At 41.2% G+C, this 18,638-nt stretch overlaps 1 protein-coding gene and 1 long non-coding RNA gene across 8 annotated transcripts in view; one reads left to right on the top strand and one right to left on the bottom strand.

Annotated features, from left to right (window-relative positions):
* Positions 1 to 1,140: 1,140 nt before the first annotated feature.
* On the bottom strand, positions 1,141 to 4,448 carry LOC309687736. Its single transcript, XR_014270838.1, has 2 exons — positions 3,767 to 4,448; positions 1,141 to 1,920 (listed from the first exon to the last, which is right to left on the bottom strand). It is a non-coding gene; the product is annotated as an uncharacterized lncRNA (long non-coding RNA).
* The window catches only part of LOC309687729 (protein broad-minded-like), a 112,375-nt gene continuing 95,654 nt past the window's right edge, over positions 1,918 to 18,638 (top strand). For all 7 annotated transcript variants that reach the window (XM_082502896.1, XM_082502897.1, XM_082502900.1 and 4 more), the window contains exons 1-9: positions 1,918 to 2,735; positions 3,443 to 3,650; positions 4,772 to 4,890; positions 6,164 to 6,283; positions 6,541 to 6,629; positions 8,622 to 8,793; positions 8,870 to 9,004; positions 15,754 to 15,894; positions 16,037 to 16,321. The gene's annotated coding sequence lies outside the window, so the exon portion shown is untranslated. The remainder of the gene's footprint in view (positions 2,736 to 3,442; positions 3,651 to 4,771; positions 4,891 to 6,163; positions 6,284 to 6,540; positions 6,630 to 8,621; positions 8,794 to 8,869; positions 9,005 to 15,753; positions 15,895 to 16,036; positions 16,322 to 18,638) is intronic.

Below are 18,638 nucleotides of genomic sequence, written 5' to 3'. Positions count from 1 at the left end.
ATCATAATCATTTCTCCCAGGGTAGAAAGGATACCCAGTAGCAAGCTCCACAGCTACCAGCCCCAGGGACCACATGTCTATTGCTTCATTAAATAGACTACCAATCATAACCTCAGGTGCTTTATAACCAACCGTCCCCACACAGTCACCAGGAATCACTGTAGATGCGGGACATGCAAAACCAAAGTCTGTAAGTTTGACTTTGATGGGACACTCATAGCGGTCCACAACCATTATGTTTCCAGGTTTGAGGTCAGCATGCACTATTCCCAAAGAACCCAGGTGGGACAGGGCATTTGCGAGCTGAAATAACACTGGCCTGATTTCTGTTACTGGGAGAACCCGGTTCCTCCGGTACCGCATGTACTGCCACAGGCTTTCATCGAGGAGTTCAAAATTTAAGCAGATGCGGTCACTGTCGATGAAAAAGTCATTCCATTTAACAATGTTGCATCTATCTGCATCCAAGCCTCGCAGCTTCTCCAGTATGTAAATTTCCATTTTCGCCTGTTGCAGAATTTCAGGGTCGCTCTTGTTGACTTTAATAGCAACGACTTTGTTGGTTTTTGTATTGCAACATTTGGTTACAATACCAAAGCCCCCTTCTTCAAGGAAACCCTCGACCTTGTAGTGACCTCCCAAAAGGGTCCCTTTACATATTTCAAGATGATTTGAGGTGAAAGTCATCTTGACTGAAATGTGTTTGTTTGCTCAGTGAATTGGTGAGAACGTTTAAAAAAAATTTCAGTGACTCTGAAGAGGTTTACAAATACTTTCAAATATAGCTCTGGTCGAACGTTTGAAGGCTGCGAACAAACTGACTAAAACTTGCTGCTCCTGACCCCTATTTATAGAAAAACTTCAAAGGCTCAAAGGCATGTGCTTGTGACATCCTCACATGTCCTTGTGACATCATCACATGTCCTTGTGACATCATCACTCTTCATGAATCAGATTGTCACATGACATTTTAGAATGGGGATGTTTTTTTTTAAAACCGTTTTCAAATTTAACCCTCTGTGGTCCAGGGTATAATTGGCCATTCTTGACTATTTTTGATTTTACCTCTATATTTCACCTTTAAAATATGTTTTTCTTGCCTTATTTGGCACCATTATTTTCAGCACAACCTCAAATATCTCAAAGTCAAAGTCAACTTTATTTGTCAATTCTGCCACATGTACAGGACATACAGAGAATAGAAATTTCGTTACTCTCAAACCCTAGATGAAATAGCAAATGAACATTTAAATATAAGAGAGTGATTAAAAAATGCAAATAAAATAATTAAAAAGTAAAAATTTAAATAAATACAATACAATTTAACAAGAAAGCTATGCAATATACAATATACAATATTCAGGTATGGGTAAATGACATTGAGTGTAAACCAGGCAGAGTAGTGCAAATAGGCAAATAGTGCAAATGGACATCTAGTAATATACGGTTAGAGATAGTATAACAACAAAGTCTTATGAGGTAATGGCAGTCCAATGCTCCACAAAGTGACTGGTAACTGGTGCAGGCCAGTGAGTGTGTGTGTGTGTATGTGACAGAGTTCAGTGAGACCATGGAGGAGAGGAGGGGAGAGGGGGCAGAATCGGGAGGGAGTTAAGCTTCCTGACAGCCTGATGGATGAAGCTGTCCTTCAGTCTGCTGGTCCTGGCCTGGAGACTCCGCAGTCTCCTCCCTGACGGCAGCAGCTTGAAGAAGCTTTGCATTGGGTGCGTGGGATCAGCCGCTATGCAAAGGGCTTTTTTAGTGAGACGGGTGCTGTAAATGTCCTGGAGGGAGGGGAGAGAGACACCAATGATCCTCTCTGCAGCTCTCACTATGCGTTGGAGGGTTCTATGACAGGACGCATTGCAGGCTCCAAACCACACAGTGATGCAGCTCGACAGGATGCTCTCGATGGTGCCTCTGTAGAAAGTGTACATGAGAAATTTGAGTTATTGTTTTCATTTTGGTATACTATATTAGCACAGTTGATCTAAATTAATAACACAATAAATTGTGTGTGCATCTCCTGTTTTGTCATGGTTGTATGTCCCGGTTCGTGACAGGCTGCATGAGCTCATCTGGTGGGAGTGTAGTACTGTAGAATTTCAGGCATAAAAACGTGGTTTTCACAGACCTTGTCACAGGGTCTGAGTTGGAAGATTTTGGTAAAGCTTTGTCCCTGAGGTAGTTGAAAAACCCCAGTTGGGTAAAGCGTTTGGGTTTTTTTGTTAACAGACATGCTTATCTATTTAGTTGGTGTTATTTTTTCAGCTAAATTTTTTAGTGCAATTAGCACTTTCAGCATCAATCCATAGCAATGTGTTGTATTTTTCACATTGTCTGTGTGTAAAATACATATGTAAGCATAGATTACACAAAGGATCCTGCACGCCAAGCTGGATACAAATAGAAATCCCTGGAAACAATTCTTTCTGCGCTTAAGAGCAGCTTCCTATTGCAACGCTGGAGGATTTGTCACCATTACTGGATATGCTGCAGAAGCACAGCAAAGCAGTGACTGTGTGTAGTCGGTTGCAACGTTAGAGCTCACGATCGTGAAGGCAAGAAACTGGATTAATCTTTTCATCGTTTTCCATCCTGGCGGCAACGTGAGGGATCCCATGTATCCACCAAACAAAGACGCCAGGCATGGATTGCAGCGGTGAGACGAGCGGATATCGAGTTCCGTGCAATCCCCAGCTTTTTGTTGGTTTGCTCGCGGCATTTTCTCTCCGGTGAGTTCTAAAGTAATTCATATCACTATCCGATTGTTCAGTCTGACGTCACTAGCCGTGTCTGGGCCTAAACTCTGCTGCAGGTCCATATATCAAATGATCACTGTGGCATTACTGAGAGTTAAAACACTGTCTTAAGTCTTTCATCTTTAATAAAATTATCAGCGTTCTGCTCTACCAGGTGTAACAACTGAGTTAAACATCCAGGCATCCATGACAATGGAATTTATGACATATGAGTTAGAAGTTAGCAGCAAGTTAGCTCGCTAGCTTCTATCTAAATACAATATAGCATGTCCTGACTGCGGGGTTTTGGAAACAAATTAAAACGTACAGCTTTCTTATCACTTCCAACATAAATGAAGACAGAAAACTAAACAGCAGTGACATTTGTAGGGTTACTGAACTTGGGCTAGCTGGTATATAATGATGTGCTACGTGACCGCTAGCGACACAGCTATGTTAGCATAATATAAACACGCTAACTTTTTTTCCACTCGATAAAAGTTAACGTGAGTGTTCTCGGTGGTCAGGAACAAATGTAATCGCATGGCAGGATGCTGTAAAAGGACCAAACTAAAAGGCTTTTAGTGGGTTTTTTTTTCAATGCGCTGCGGTCATAGATAATGAGATAAAACATGCTAATGTGTGATGCTGCAGAACCACGTCATGTCGACTGAGTAGCTTTTGATTTGGCATTATTGCAGGCAAACCAGCATATGAAATGGATGTAACAAATCCAGTGGTGATGGGAGTGACAGCGTCACGGAAGCTGAAGGGCAGACGAAGGACTGTGTGTGCAGTCAACAGGGCAGAGCAGAAATAAACCGGCTGTTGGAGGAGAACAGACTGCTTCGAGCACAGTTGCAAAAGACAGAGCTGAATGAAACTTTCTTAAAGGACGATACCGAAAAAGTAAGATATTACACTGGACTATATTGTTATGCAGTCTTAATGTCCCTCTTCAACACTGTCAAAGATTTCCTGCCAATATCGAAGAAACTGACAGGTTTCCAAATGCTCTTACTCACACTAATGCGTCTGAGACTTGATCTTCCAGTCCAGCATCCTTGTCATCTATTCCATGTGTCACTGTCTTCTGTCTTCACCGATACCGTTGATGTTTTGGGCAGACTGACAGAAAGAAGGATGACCTCAAAAAGTGATATAGTCCAGACAGAGCTTACAAATGATGGGCCATTTGCTAAACCTGCAGCACACACTGCTTTCTATGTGAAAGAACCATTCTGTGAGAAAAACTCTACTGCTCATTTGATCTATGACCTCTGAAAAACAGTTCATGATTTCCATTACTATTCAATTATAAAAAAAAAAGTACATTCCCTGGGTTATACAGCACTGATATGCAAAGCTTAATTGTATATCTGTAACTCTAGAACTGCAGTATTTATAGTTTTCTTAGTTTAATATTTCAATTTCATATTCTTCTTCTAAGTATAAAATCCCTTTTGTTATATTTGTCTCGTTAATTTAACTGAAATACACTGAAAATTGCTCACAAATTAAGGTTTATGTGTCAATACAAATGCAGGTTTTATTGCTGGGAGCTTCCCGTGATGCACTGACTATTTCTTCTTCCATGACACTAATGTTTTGTCTTTGCTTCATCATTTATGTACTGTACTGTATCCCCAGTTTTCCAGCGAGGGCTGCGTACATTTTGATTGCATTAACGTTTTTATCCAGCCTTTATGTGCAATAAAGGCTATACTTTTACACTGTAAAAGTATAGCCAATCAGAAGCTGCAAAATTCAAATGTAGTTACTGACAGGCCAAAGTGCAACAGGGAAGAGATTAAATGGGATCAAAGGGAGTGGCATTATAAATTCCTTCCTTCCTGAGATTCAAATCCTCCAATCAAAACGGTGCCAGCAATGCAAAGACAGATTTCTTTAAAAGATTGGACACAATAACAAAGTCAGTCGTTTATTTATTAAAGCACTGTTAATAATTTTAGTTGCTGCTATTTCAAATAAATGTTTGGTACAACAAATTTCTCCGTGTTCTGTCTCAGGCTTTATTCGGGCCCTGGTACTAGAGCTATGGTCTGTTCTTGAGTGCAGCAGTGACGACATCAGAGTGGTCCGTCCCAAACCAACTCCCATTGACCCCACAGATAGGAGTTGCATTAAGGTATTGTATGTATGTGCGTGCGTGTGTGTGTGAGAGAGAGAGGGAGAAGGAGAAACTTCCTGGAGCCCACAATGCCCCAATTTTTAGATATCTACATAATAGTACAGACACAGATCTCTTAGAAGTTTTGCTTTTCCATCATGTTTTTAGCTCACTGGTTACAAAGGTGTTTAAATTGATTAAAATTAAATTGATTCCAATTATTATTAACCCAGGACTCAGAATAGTGGTCCATGTGTTGCTGTGATACCAGCAGCCATGTAGAAAATTCACTTGTGAATATTCATATTTAAGAAACTGGCAATAGTGATTTTGTTAACAAGAAAGGCTTTTTGCTGATTGGTTTATGGGTGTCTGGGCAAATAAGCCTTACTTTCATAAGACTGCATTTTTAGTTATGTTTTTGGCAGAATTTCTCTCAGGAAAGCTTCAACAAGCTCCAGCGTGAGCCTGTCTGTGTGTGTCTGATGCTTGGCCTCTGACAGCAGCCAAGTCATCTCTCTCAGAGAGACTAGCCAAGTGAATACGGACAGCCAGTGATGTGTAAACTGTGTCCTGCCACAGGCGACTTTAAAGTCTGCCTTATCAGTGGGTTATACATATATGCTGAGGTCAAAGGAAAACTAAATATACACACACCAGCACTTTGGTGAATTAACTCGAGTCTTTGCTTTAATCTGTGCTAAGTACAGTAGGAGGTTTGGTAGTACATATGAAGATAAGTTCACACATGCACAGAAACATCAGAAGACACATGAAAGTATAGATATTTCTATTTTAGAAAAAAAAATCCATCGTATCTTGTTTTTTTCTTTACGTTTCTTTGAAGCTGTTTAATATAATCTAAGTTGTAGCTCGTTTGTGCAAGTGTCTCTCTTTTTTTCCTTTGATGCTTTTGATGATATGTTTTCCCTGTTCTACCAGACCCAGTGAAAAATGCAGGGAGCTTTCCTGTAGTTTAATATTCTTCAGGCTGCAATAGGTTTCTGCTCAACCACTCTGCTCAGAATATATGTCTTATTCAGTTTTGAGAGTGTGGTAAACCATGTTTTATCTTTGCAATCATAAATTCTTTTTACATTTTGTTTTGCTTTGAATACTACAGATATTATTTGTCATATTATCGGTAGTGTTTGTAGTTGAATAGTGTTATATTATTATTATGTGTTAGGATTTGATCAATCCATGACGTGCACAAATGCATTCACAATGGTCTTTAAAAGCAAATACATTTTTTCTCTCTAACAGCTGCTGTATTTACTTTCCTCTTCAGTCCTTCCTGTACTTGGTCAACCTCCTCTCCTCTTCCCAGTCGGTGTGGCAACTGCTGGGCCGACAGTCTTTGGCCAACAAAAGCGAATACACCCTGAGGGAGATGCCAACCTCCATACCTGTAAGTGTTTTTCTTCTTCTTCTTTTCCACACACTGCAGTTTTTTTTTGTCATCCATCTGAGGGCATGTTTGCACTTTTTATTTGGCCTCCAAACACCACCCACCCATTTGTTTTACTTCAAACGCATTCAAATAAACCCTCTCACACTGAGACTGATATACGTTCTCCACCTTACCCATTGTAAATTTCCACACAGTTTTCGTTTTGCACCCTATCCGGTGCATTCTTGTTCAAAGCCTCTCATTTTACTCCACAGGATTTGATTGACAGACTGATTGCCGTGAATTCGGATGGGAAGATTCATTCTCTCTTCCACTACGAAGAGAGTCACACATTCGGCCTAAGGTGGGATTCATTTTTTTTTTCATATTACTTAACATGGTAAATGGTAAATGGCCTGTATTTATATAGCGCTTTACTAGTCCCTAAGGACCCCAAAGCGCTTTACATATCCAGTCATCCACCCATTCACGCACACATTCACACACTGGTGATAGCAAGCTACATTGTAACCACAGCCACCCTGGGGCGCACTGACAGAGGCGAGGCTGCCGGACACTGGCGCCACCGGGCCCTCTGACCACCACCAGTAGGCAACGGGTGAAGTGTCTTGCCCAATGACACAACGATCGAGACTGTCCAAGCCGGGGCTCGAACCGGCAACCTTCCGATTACAAGGCGAACTCCCAACTCTTGAGCCACTATCGTACTTCCCCACTAACATCAGTGGGGAAGTACATGATATCAGATTATCACCTGGTGACTGCACACACACTTCAGCCTCTGGCAATAGGAGACTGGCATGGTTCTTTATACTTTGATTACCCAGCATTGAAAGGCTGATGAAAGGATTTCTCTGGATAAGAGAGAAATAAGCTGGTGTGTGTGTGTGTGTGTGTGTGTGTGTGTGTGTGTGTGTGTGTGTGTGTGTGTGTGTGTGTGTGTGTGTGTGTGTGCTTGTGTAAATACTCACATCAGCCTGTATAAAATACAGCAATGCATAAGTGTTTTGAATGAATAGAAATGTGACACATGAGAAGGTGTGTCTGTGACTGTTCCTGTATAACTTATTTTCAGACTAGTTAACAAGTTATGCTCCGGTCATTTGATGTTACCAAGATAGATGTCCTTTTGTAATATAGTTAAATTTTCTTTGTACATTTCATTTATCCACCATCATACATTAAGCCAAGAAGAGTTCATTATACTAACAAGAGGTATCAACGCTGGGCCAAAGTGCAGCACGTGGTTAAAGTTTGTAATCCAGCCGGGGTGTAAATATCACTCAGCAGCCAGTCGCAGAGATGAAGCAGGCAGCATCAACACATAAATCTACTCTACCCGGCTTAAATCAAAAGACCACCTCTGACTGAAAAGCTGTAGATTTTACTTTTTTGCACAAATTAATTCAGATTCACACTAATTCTGTTCACAGCTCCAACAAAATGAGGAAGAGGAGGGGGAGAAACACAAGTAGATTGAAGTACAATTGGATGAAAGTCGAGGAGAAGGAAGTTTAGGATGAGGAGGAAGAAAAGCAGCAGGAGCATCTTTAGGGATCCCTATGATGTCATTGAGGTTTATTTCATTAATATTGTCCTCTCACAAAGAAAGATGACTTGTTTTAGTTCACCTACCTACTTCCTGTATTAAATAGTGATGTGCAAAATGTTGTGGAAAACCACGGAGCAGGCACGTATAGTGCATCTGCAGGTAAATGAACATCAGATCTCTCAGACTAAAATCTGTATTATACTTTTAGTCTTAAGAACATATGTTGTATATTTATCACCCTTATGATAAAACCCATGTCAGCCATTGGTTTATGGACTTTGTATTTAGAAGCCTCAACATTTGCTTTATTGCTATCGCTATGTTGTTTTTTGTGAGCCTTTTAGGACCATATTAGGACGAGGGATCAGAATCTGGAGTCGTGCACACTACTGTTTCATTTAGCGTGTATCCATAAGATTTGTGCAGCAGATCCAAGTTGTGCCTTGAAAACAGGAAGGTTGTCTGCATAGAGGAGAACTTTAATAGCAGGCTTGTACAAAGTGAGGCTTTGTGCTCACATTTGCTGCAAACACTCGTTTTAATTCTGTTACCCTGTTTTGATGCAGAATTGAGTTGAAATCAGGCACCTTCTGTTTTAATGTGTTCTTGTGAATTGATTGTGTATCGCATACATTTGATTTGACTTTCTGCGAGACAACAGTCGTCCGCTGGCCAAAAAAAGTTTTCCAAATACCTCCACGTGATCAAGCCTGGATTTAGAAAACAATAGCAAAAAAAATCTGCACCTCCTGCTTCACATGCAATTTGTGTTTGTGTGTTCAGAGGCGGCGGCGAGAGGGGAGACCTCGGCTCATCCAGCTGGAGAGCCTGACCAGGAGGAGTCGAACATTAACTCTGCTCTTCCAGGGCACCCTGCAGACTTGGCTGCTGGCATTGGCGAGGGAGTGCGGCCGCCGCTGGGATGACGTGAACGCCAATCATAGGTCGACTGCAGGTATGCGAGTCAGACCTTCTCAGGAGGGTTTCACTTTTCTCTCTTCTTTATAATTGACCCTTGTTTTCTCTCTCAGCTCCTTGTCTCAGAGTGGGAGGGATTTGAAGCACAAAGGGAGGAGCTTGTCGTTTGGTTGGCTGATATGGATGTCCACCTGAGTGAGGTTGACCAGCTGACAGGAAACACCTGTGAAAAACTGAAACAACTGCAGGTGTGGGGTTGTTTTGATATGACATAGTTTTGATATGATACATACGTCATCCTAAACTGGACTAACAAAGAACCATGAGTCCAACATGAAACTTACCTTGCATAAGCAGGGCTCGCAAAATTTCAAAATCCCTGGTAGCCCTTCGGGCAGGCACTCTTCAGTTTTTGGTAGCCCAAAATAAATTTAAGAAGCCCAAATAAAAAAATAAAAAAGAGGACAATTTTTAGATTGATGTTTTGTTTCCTTTACAATATTGTAAAGGAAACAAAACATCAATCTAAAAATATTTAAAACACAAATTACAACAACAATTTCAACCATCAACTCAAATATTTGGTTCTAATTGAACAGAAATTTCTATGAACTTGCAAGAACTGTGTAGGACATGAAACAGTGTGTGTCAGATCCTGAATTTGAAATTTCCACTGAAATCACGGGTAAGAGGCAAGTGGAACCAAGCTGACTTCTGCTAAATGGGTCAAACTGGGCAGAAAGTACACAAACACATAACATCCTTATAGAATATGATGTAACACTATAGATCAACTTACCTCAGAATATATAAAGCATATAAACAATTACAGCAATATGATGCAACAAACACAGCAGTGCTACTAATCCAAAATACTCATAGAACTTCATAGAACTGAAACAAACATTTATTTTTAGGCCTTCGTCGCGTCGCTGTGACGTAATCGGCCTTAAAATGCGGCCTTTAAGGCTGCAGACCCTGAATTGGGATACAGCCTCTGAATCGCTGCATCTTGTAGCTGTGTCGTCTTAAATTGGTCATGTGATTTTGACGCGCCGACGCGTCCGGCAACCCCAGAGGTTTAACTTAATATTTAAGTGTCTCTTGGTTTTAGACTAGTTGTTTAGTCTAATTTGATGTTTTAAACCAGAAAAGGAAGAAGAGGGCTTAGAATTACAGGTAAGAACTGCTCAGTGGTATGTGATAAACTGTAAATGTAAAGCTTACAGGTCAGTCCTCATGTTTTTAAATCAGATTTTGAGTCTGTACATGGCACATTATGCTTTTGCATGTTGTGAAATGTGCTGCAAAACAAACTGAGGTAAACTAACTGGTTTACTGTGATGGATTTAAAGTGCGTGTGACTGGTGCGCAGTGGCTGTGGTGCTCACGGTCAGAGTTCAGTCACAAAGAGGGTAACAGAGATGAATTTAAAGTTAAGGTGATGGTGCTTAGATTCATTCACAGACTGAAACCTTCACACCAACTTTATCCTGTGTCTCTTAGTTTTAGACTAGTTGTTTAGTCTATTTTGATGTTTTAAACCATATCACAGGGTTTTTACTTCACCATTTACGGGGTTTTAACAAGCAAACAAAAGACAGATCGTGATGTTTGAAAATGTTTTGGAAATATTCTTTAAAGATTAGATGTAAAATACGCAGAGGATAAATTCAATTGGTTTATTAGTTTATTACATAAGTTGAAAAAAAGTTAAACAAGTAAATAAAGAAACAACATAAAAGAAAAGTAAACAAAACAAATCGGTAAATAAAGGAAAATGGTAATAAGAAGGGAAAAAAAAAGAAAAGAGAAAACCCCAACAATCCCCTCTGAGCAAGCACTAGGCGACAGTGGGGAAGAAAAACTGCCTTTAAACGGGCAGAAACTTCCGGCAGAACCAGGCTCACGAGGGGCAGTCAACTGCCGGGACTGGTTGGGGTGAAAAAAGATGAAGGAGAGAGGGAAGAAGTGTTAGGAGAGAAGGGGAGAGGAGAGGTGAAAATTAAGATGGAACAGAGGTGGAGGGAGACGAGGTGACGTCAGCAGTAGAAAAAATAGAAAAAGTAGAAAGAGCAGGAGTGTCCCTCCTCCAGAAGAAGCGGAAACGTTTTTTCTTCTTTTCCATGAGCTTTTCCACGACCACTTTTTTCTCTAGGATGAGGGTTCTCAACTGATCGGTTGTTTCTTCAACTTCCTTCTCAAGTTTCTGGCATCTTTGCTCCATTTCTTTTAATAGATTGCACTTGTCTGTATTTTGCTGTTGTTTTTCCTTGTGCATCTTTTCTAACTGCTCATTTCTTCTTGTGATTTCTTGAAGCTTACGCTGCAGGTCTTCATTTATTTTCTCTTGTTGCTGCTTTTGTGCAAGCATTTCAGCGTTTTCGCGCTTCAAGTTGTCTGAGTCCTGGAGAATACGTTTTTTTTCTTCTTCCTGTTGCTCTTTCTCTTGAAGAAGCTCTTTTTTTTTGCACTCTGTTTCATCCAGCCTGACTTTCAGCACTTCGTATTTTTTCTTTATGCCTTTGAGTTGGTCCTGCATTTGTGTGACCCCTTCCTTTTTCTGTCCGAGGATTTGTGCAGTTTGTTCCATAGCTTCATCAAGCGTTCCTTGGAGCGCCTGATTCTTTTGCTCCATGTTTTGGAGATCCCTTTGCATCTCCCCAATAGTAGCATTCGCGCGTTGAAGCTGGGCAGACGTTTCTTTTAATTCAGCACTCTTTGTCTTGTTTTCCTTCATCAGGAACAAAATCTTCTGTCGTGCTTCACCAAACTTTCCTTCCCAGGCCTCACTAATAATTTTTGTGTAAGGCTGGCGTTGCTGTTGTTTTTCCAGCTCTTGATTTCGTGCTTCCAATTGTCTGCACTTCTCCTCCAGTTGAAGCTTCTCTTCTTCAATTTGTTTAATTTTTGCATGTAGGTCGGAGTTTTCCTGTAATGTCCTTTGGACTGATGAGGCACCAATGGATCGTGTCATATCAGGCTTCCCTCTTGAAGTGAGTGGCCGGCCAGACCTCGAAGGAGAGGCAGCAAGATTGTTTATTCTTTGTTGGCATTTTCGTGGATACATTTTTAATCCTGTGCACAGTGACTCTGAAGAGGTTTACAAATACTTTCAAATATATCTCTGGTCGAACGTTTGAAGGCTGCGAACAAACTGACTAAAACTTGCTGCTCCTGACCCCTATTTATAGAAAAGGCTCAAAGGCATGTGCTTGTGACATCATCACATGTCCTTGTGACATCATCACATGTCCTTGTGACATCATCACTCTTCATGAATCAGATTGTCACATGACATTTTAGAATGCGCCCCCTGCCGCCATCACAGTAGGCCAGACAAAGGATACAGCTTCAGCTATGGTGGTACGTGTGTAGTCGGTTGCAATGTTAGATCTCACGATCGTGAAGGCAAGAAACTGGATTAATCTTTTAATCGTTTTCCATCCTGGCGGCAACGTGAGGGATCCCATGTATCCGATATCACCAAACAAAGACGCCAGGCATGGATTGCAGCGGTGAGACGAGCGGATATCGAGTTCCGTGCAATCCCCAGCTTTTTGTTGGTTTGCTCGCGGCATTTTCTCTCCGGTGAGTTCTAAAGTAATTCATATCACTATCCGATTGTTGAGTCTGACGTCACTAGCCGTGTCTGGGCCTAAACTCTGCTGCAGGTCCATATATCAAATGATCACTGTGGCATTACTGAGAGTTAAAACACTGTCTTAAGTCTTTCATCTTTAATAAAATTATCAGCGTTCTGCTCTACCAGGTGTAACAACTGAGTTAAACATCCAGGCACCCATGACAATGGAATTTATGACATATGAGTTAGAAGTTAGCAGCAAGTTAGCTCGCTAGCTTCTATCTAAATACAATATAGCATGTCCTGACTGCGGGGTTTTGGAAACAAATTAAAACGTACAGCTTTCTTATCACTTCCAACATAAATGAAGACAGAAAACTAAACAGCAGTGACAGTGGCTGCAAATTTTACCAGGGTTTTAGTCAAATGCCCCCCTGTGATTTTACCTGCACCCTGCGATTTGATTTTTAGTTATTTTAACAGCAAACTGAAGAAAAGCCTTGACTCCGTTGCTCCACTCACCACCAAAAAGATTAACGTAAAACATGCATCACCCTGGAGAAACGAAGAAGTCAAAAAACTCAAAAGAAATTGCAGGGCAGCAGAAAGGAGATGGAGGAAAAATAAAAATAATATCAACCATCAAATATTTTCCGAGCAATTTAAAATGTACAATAATACATTAAGGAAGTCAAGAAATTCATACTTCGCCAAAATAATCAGTATTAACAAAAATAATCCCAAGGTCCTCTTTTCCACCATAGATCATTTATTTAACCCTGATTTTAACAGCTCCCAAAGAACCCCCACAGACTCGCTCTGTGAGCAGTTTGCAGACCACTTCAGGGGAAAGATCAGCGCCATCAGATCTGATATTTTATCTAATCGCGATATGATTGTAAACACATCTGAGGGCTCGATTGTACCTGAGGAGACACTGGACAGCTTTGTCCTGGTTAATGCTGAGAACTTTCAGAAGGTTTTCTCCACAGTGAGACCCACCACATGTCTTTTAGATCCAATCCCCTCTTCACTCTTTAAAACACTTTATGGATTTTTTGAGGCTGAGCTTTTATACATGATGAATTGCTCTCTTCAGTTGGGTGTCTTCCCTGCTGCCTTTAAAACGGCGGTGGTGAGGCCCCTTCTGAAGAAGAGCAATTTGGATTGTAATGATTTTAATAACTACAGACCTGTATCCAACTTACCATTTTTAAGTAAAGTCTTAGAAAAACTTGTTTTTACTCAGATTACTGATTTTCTCAATGATAGACAGATCCTGGAGATATTCCAGTCTGGATTTAGGGTGAACCACAGCACAGAGACGGCTCTCCTAAAGGTTTTAAATGATCTTAGATGTAACTGGGACGCCCAAAAGCTCTCAGTCCTGGTGCTGCTGGATCTAAGCGCAGCCTTTGATACAGTAGACCACGCTATTCTTTTAAACAGACTAAAACACATGGTGGGCCTCTCTGGTGCTGTACACAACTGGTTCACTTCCTATCTCTCTGACAGATCTTTTATGGTGAGTATGGATACATGCTCCTCTAAGATCCATAAAATGACATGTGGTGTGCCTCAAGGGTCGGTTCTAGGCCCTGTACTTTTTAATTTGTATATGTTGCCTCTCGGCAGTGTCATCAGGAGGCATGGAGTGAACTTCCACAGTTACGCTGATGACACGCAGCTGTACATCTCCGTGTCTCCTGATGACACCAGACCAATGGATGCCCTTTTTAACTGTATCTTGGATATAAGATCTTGGATGGCAGAAAACTTTTTACAGCTTAACCAGGACAAAACTGAAGTTTTAATTGTCGGTCCTGAGGCTCAGAGAGAGAAACTCTTGTCTAAATTAGAGGCATTTTCACTATGTCCTTCGCTACAAGTGAAAAACCTGGGTGTTATTTTTGACTCTGAGCTTGGTTTTATCCCACATGTTAAACATGTAACCAAAATTGGATTTTATCATCTAAAAAATATAGCCAGAGTCCGCCCTATTCTCTCTCGGGCCAACACGGAGATGCTGATGCATGCTTTTATTGCCAGTCGCATTGATTACTGTAATGCCCTGCTCTCTGGTCTTCCTAAGAAGAATATTTCAACTTTACAACTCTTGCAAAACTCGGCAGCTCGTGTGCTGACGAAGACCAGAGGGCGGGCCCACATTACACCGGTTTTAGAATCGCTGCATTGGCTCCCCGTGTGTTTCAGGATCGATTTTAAAGTTCTTTTATTGGTTTTTAAATGTCTTAATGGTCTTGGGCCTTCTTATCTCTCAGATCTGCTTTTACCATACGAACCCTCGCGGACCCTGAGGTCCTCTGGTACTGGCCTTTTGATTGTCCCTAAAGTCAGGACACATACTCACGGAGAGGCAGCTTTTCAGTGGTATGGTCCTCGTCTGTGGAACAGCCTGCCGGAGGAGCTCAGGGCCGCAGAGAACGTACATGTTTTTAAGAACAGGCTCAAGACCCACCTTTTTAATTTAGCTTTTACTTAGCGTTTATTTATTTTTTATGCTTATTTATTCTATCCTGTTATTCTATTATTAATTTAGGATTTACCTAATATTTTTTGATTTTATTCTTATTCATTTTTTAATCTTCTTACTCTATTTATATTTATATTTATATTGTATCCTGTTCTTATTTATTTTATCATTTTACCCTGTATATATCGTATTGCGTCATATCTCCAGTGTTTCCTCGGAGGGCGCTCTCTGCACCGGGGCTGTTATTGACCGTGGCTGCTGGTCTCTGGGGTCCTCTCAGCCTGGTTGGGGGGCTCCTTGGCCTCCCTCCGGCTGTGTGCCCAGCCCGGAGGCTGCGGTCTGTGACCGGCTCCCGGTGCAGACGGCTCTCTGTTATAATGTTTCCTCACTTGGCTCATGCGAGCCCAGCCCAATTTTTACTCTTTAAGTGTGCGCGTGTGTGTATGTGTGTGTGTGGGTGGGGGTGGGGGGATATATGTGTATTGAGAGTGTGGGGAGTGAGTTGGAGGGTGGGGTGGGCTGCTTTTAACTATGTAAAGCACTTTGTGCTACATTTTTTCTGTATGAAAAGTGCTTTATAAATAAAGCTTGATTGATTGATTTGTAGGGTTACTGAACTTGGGCTAGCTGGTATATAATGATGTGCTACGTGACCGCTAGTAACACAGCTATGTTAGCACAATATAAACACGCTAACTTTTTTTCCACTCGATAAAAGTTAACGTGAGTGTTCTCGGTGGTCAGGAACAAATGTAATCGCATGGCAGGATGCTGTAAAAGGACCAAACCAAAAGGCTTTTAGTGGGGTTTTTTTCAATGCGCTGCGGTCATAGATAATGAGATAAAACATGCTAATGTGTGATGCTGCAGAACCACGTCATGTCGACTGAGTAGCTTTTGATTTGGCATTATTGCAGGCAAACCAGCATATGAAATGGATGTAACAAATCCAGACTGGGCACCAACACTGCACATGGGGCACGACGACAAACCTGTGTCAGACTCGGACCGGCACGCAAGGCGTATGCAACGGAAGCGAAAAAGAGCACCCATTGCAGGTAAACACCCCCCTCTGAAAACATACTAAATTGCTCTTATGGTACACTAATCCGCACATAACTTAAAGATGAATCACACACCTGTCATTGGAATATTGGTGTACATTAACCTTAAGTCTATGCACTATTTTTTATCTTACAGGCTTGATGATCGATGAAGGTCTGACAGAAGAACAACAACCATGTCATGGAGGCAGTGGACAGCAGTTGTGTTGGACAAGTGGAGGTTGACGTACCAGCTGCAAATGTGGACAGTGGTGATGGGAGTGACAGCGTCACGGAAGCTGAAGGGCAGACGAAGGACTGTGTGTGCAGTCAACAGGGCAGAGCAGAAATAAACCGGCTGTTGGAGGAGAACAGACTGCTTCGAGCACAGTTGCAAAAGACAGAGCTGAATGAAACTTTCTTAAAGGACGATACCGAAAAAGTAAGATATTACACTGGACTATATTGTTATGCAGTCTTAATGTCCCTCTTCAACACTGTCAAAGATTTCCTGCCAATACCGAAGAAACTGACAGGTTTCCAAATGCTCTTACTCACACTAATGCGTCTGAGACTTGATCTTCCAGTCCAGCATCTTTGTCATCTATTCCATGTGTCGCACAAAACACTGTCTTCTGTCTTCACCGATACCATTGATGTTTTGTATGCCCACTTAGGAGCACTGGTGCACTGGCCTGAGAGGCACTGTCTGCAGGCGACAATGCCTCCACAGTTTACTGAAACTTTTGGAAAACGAGTAGCAATCATTGTTGACTGTTTTGAGATTCGAACAGAAAGACCATCTAATTTAAAGGCACGCGCACAAACATACTCTCATTACAAGGGTACACAGACCATAAAATACCTCATCGGGATTACACCCCATGGAGCTATTTCTTTCATTTCCAGGGGATGGGGGGGTCGTGCATAGAGCAGGGCGATATGGCCAAAAATATTTATCACGATATATATTTGAAAATTTGCGATAATGATATAACCGACGATATAATTGATGCGAGACAAAATACAACTCCACAACATTACTAGCGCAAAAAGACAACCTTCCATTTATTTTCACCTAAACAAGAAGCTGGTTTTTATGTACATTAAAGCTTTATAAAAATGTAACAGTGCAAATGCAAATTCCTTGCTGAAAGTTTAACCAAAAGGCATTTCCAGTAGAAATGGGCTGACATATCCTGAGCATAACCATGTATAATATCCACTGAAGTTAAAAAGAGGTGCTTTGCAACATTAAACTGCAGTGTGCAGTACGCATTTTTCGGACCATAAGGTGCACGGGATTATAAGGCACATTAAGCGAAACAAAGCAGTCAGATAAATCAAACTTTATTAAACTCATTCTTCTTGCTTCCTCCACTTCTGTACCATTGATTCATTAATGTTGAATTCTCTGGCAGCTGCTCTATTCCCATGTTGTTGCAGTATATTAATGACTAACCTGGTATTGTGGATAGATTATCTCAGTTGTTCTCCTGACTGAAGTTTGGTCCGTTTACAGCATCCTGCCATGCGATTGCATTTGTCTCTAACCATGAAGAACCTTCACGTTAACTTTTATAAGTGGAAAAGTGTTAGTGTTCGTCCTCCAGCTTCACTGTTTATGTTATGCTAACATAGCTGTGTCGCTAGCGATCACGTAGCACATCATTATATACCAGCTAGCCCAACTTCAGTAACCCTACAAACGTCACTGCTGTTTAGTTTCCTGTCTTCATTTATGTTGGAAGTGATAGCAGAGCTGTACGTTTGATTTTTTTCAGAAATCTCTCAGTCAGAACATGCTAAATCATGCTTAGGTAACTAGCGAAACTAGCGAGCTAACTTCCGCTAGCTTCCTGCTAACTTCTAACTCCATTAAATGTAATAACTTTTTGTTTTCATGGAAGTTAAACTTTATAGTTACACCTGGTAAAGCAGCAATGCTGATCGTTTTACTAAAGATGAAAGAATTTAGACAGTTTTTAACTCTCAGTGATGCTGCAGTGTTGTTTGACCTGAAGCATACGGAGTTTAGGACCCAGATTACTCCCAGATTTAAGAGCATCTTAGTCCGACAAATACGACAATAACGACGACCGCTTGCATGTTCTGCAAAAAAATGTGCTTTGTCGTGTATCTGACAGACAAACACCAAACCAGTTCCACATCACGGAAGTTGCACCATTTTTACAAACCAATTCTGGTTCATCTGTTTCACTCAACAATCGGCCATGTGCGTATGAAAACAAAGGCACTGCGCATGCGCGTTTTACTCCCATTCTATCGCGATATTTCATTTTCCTATCGTTGCCTAACATTATACCGGTATTACCGTGAATGGTATAATATGGCCCAGCCCTAGTCGTGCATCAGATAAACACATCATAGAGAGATGTGGCATTCTTCAAAAGCTGTTACCAGGGGACGTAGTATTGGCTGACAGAGGCTTTGACATCAGAGATGCTGTAGGAATGATGTGTGCGGAGGTCAAGATTCCAGCTTTCACAAAAGGCTACTGTCAACTTGATGCAAGGGACGTTGAACAAACGAGAGCAATTGCCCACCTGAGAATTCATGTTGAGCGAGTAATAGGTAGTTTGCGCAACAAGTTCAAAATGTTACACACAGTCTGATTACTCTTATCATGTGAGGCTGAAGACACAACACTTCTTGATAAGATCGTTAAGGTTTGCTGTGTTTTTGTTAATATGTGCCCCAGTGTTGTTGTCAAACCAGGGCCAAATGACACTTGCTCC

Source organism: Aulonocara stuartgranti, assembly GCF_965226115.1.
Source record: "Aulonocara stuartgranti genome assembly, chromosome: 14".
NCBI lineage: Eukaryota > Metazoa > Chordata > Actinopteri > Cichliformes > Cichlidae > Aulonocara > Aulonocara stuartgranti.
Note: the sequence above shows the minus strand (reverse complement) of the source record. Positions and strands in the feature narration are given on the sequence as shown.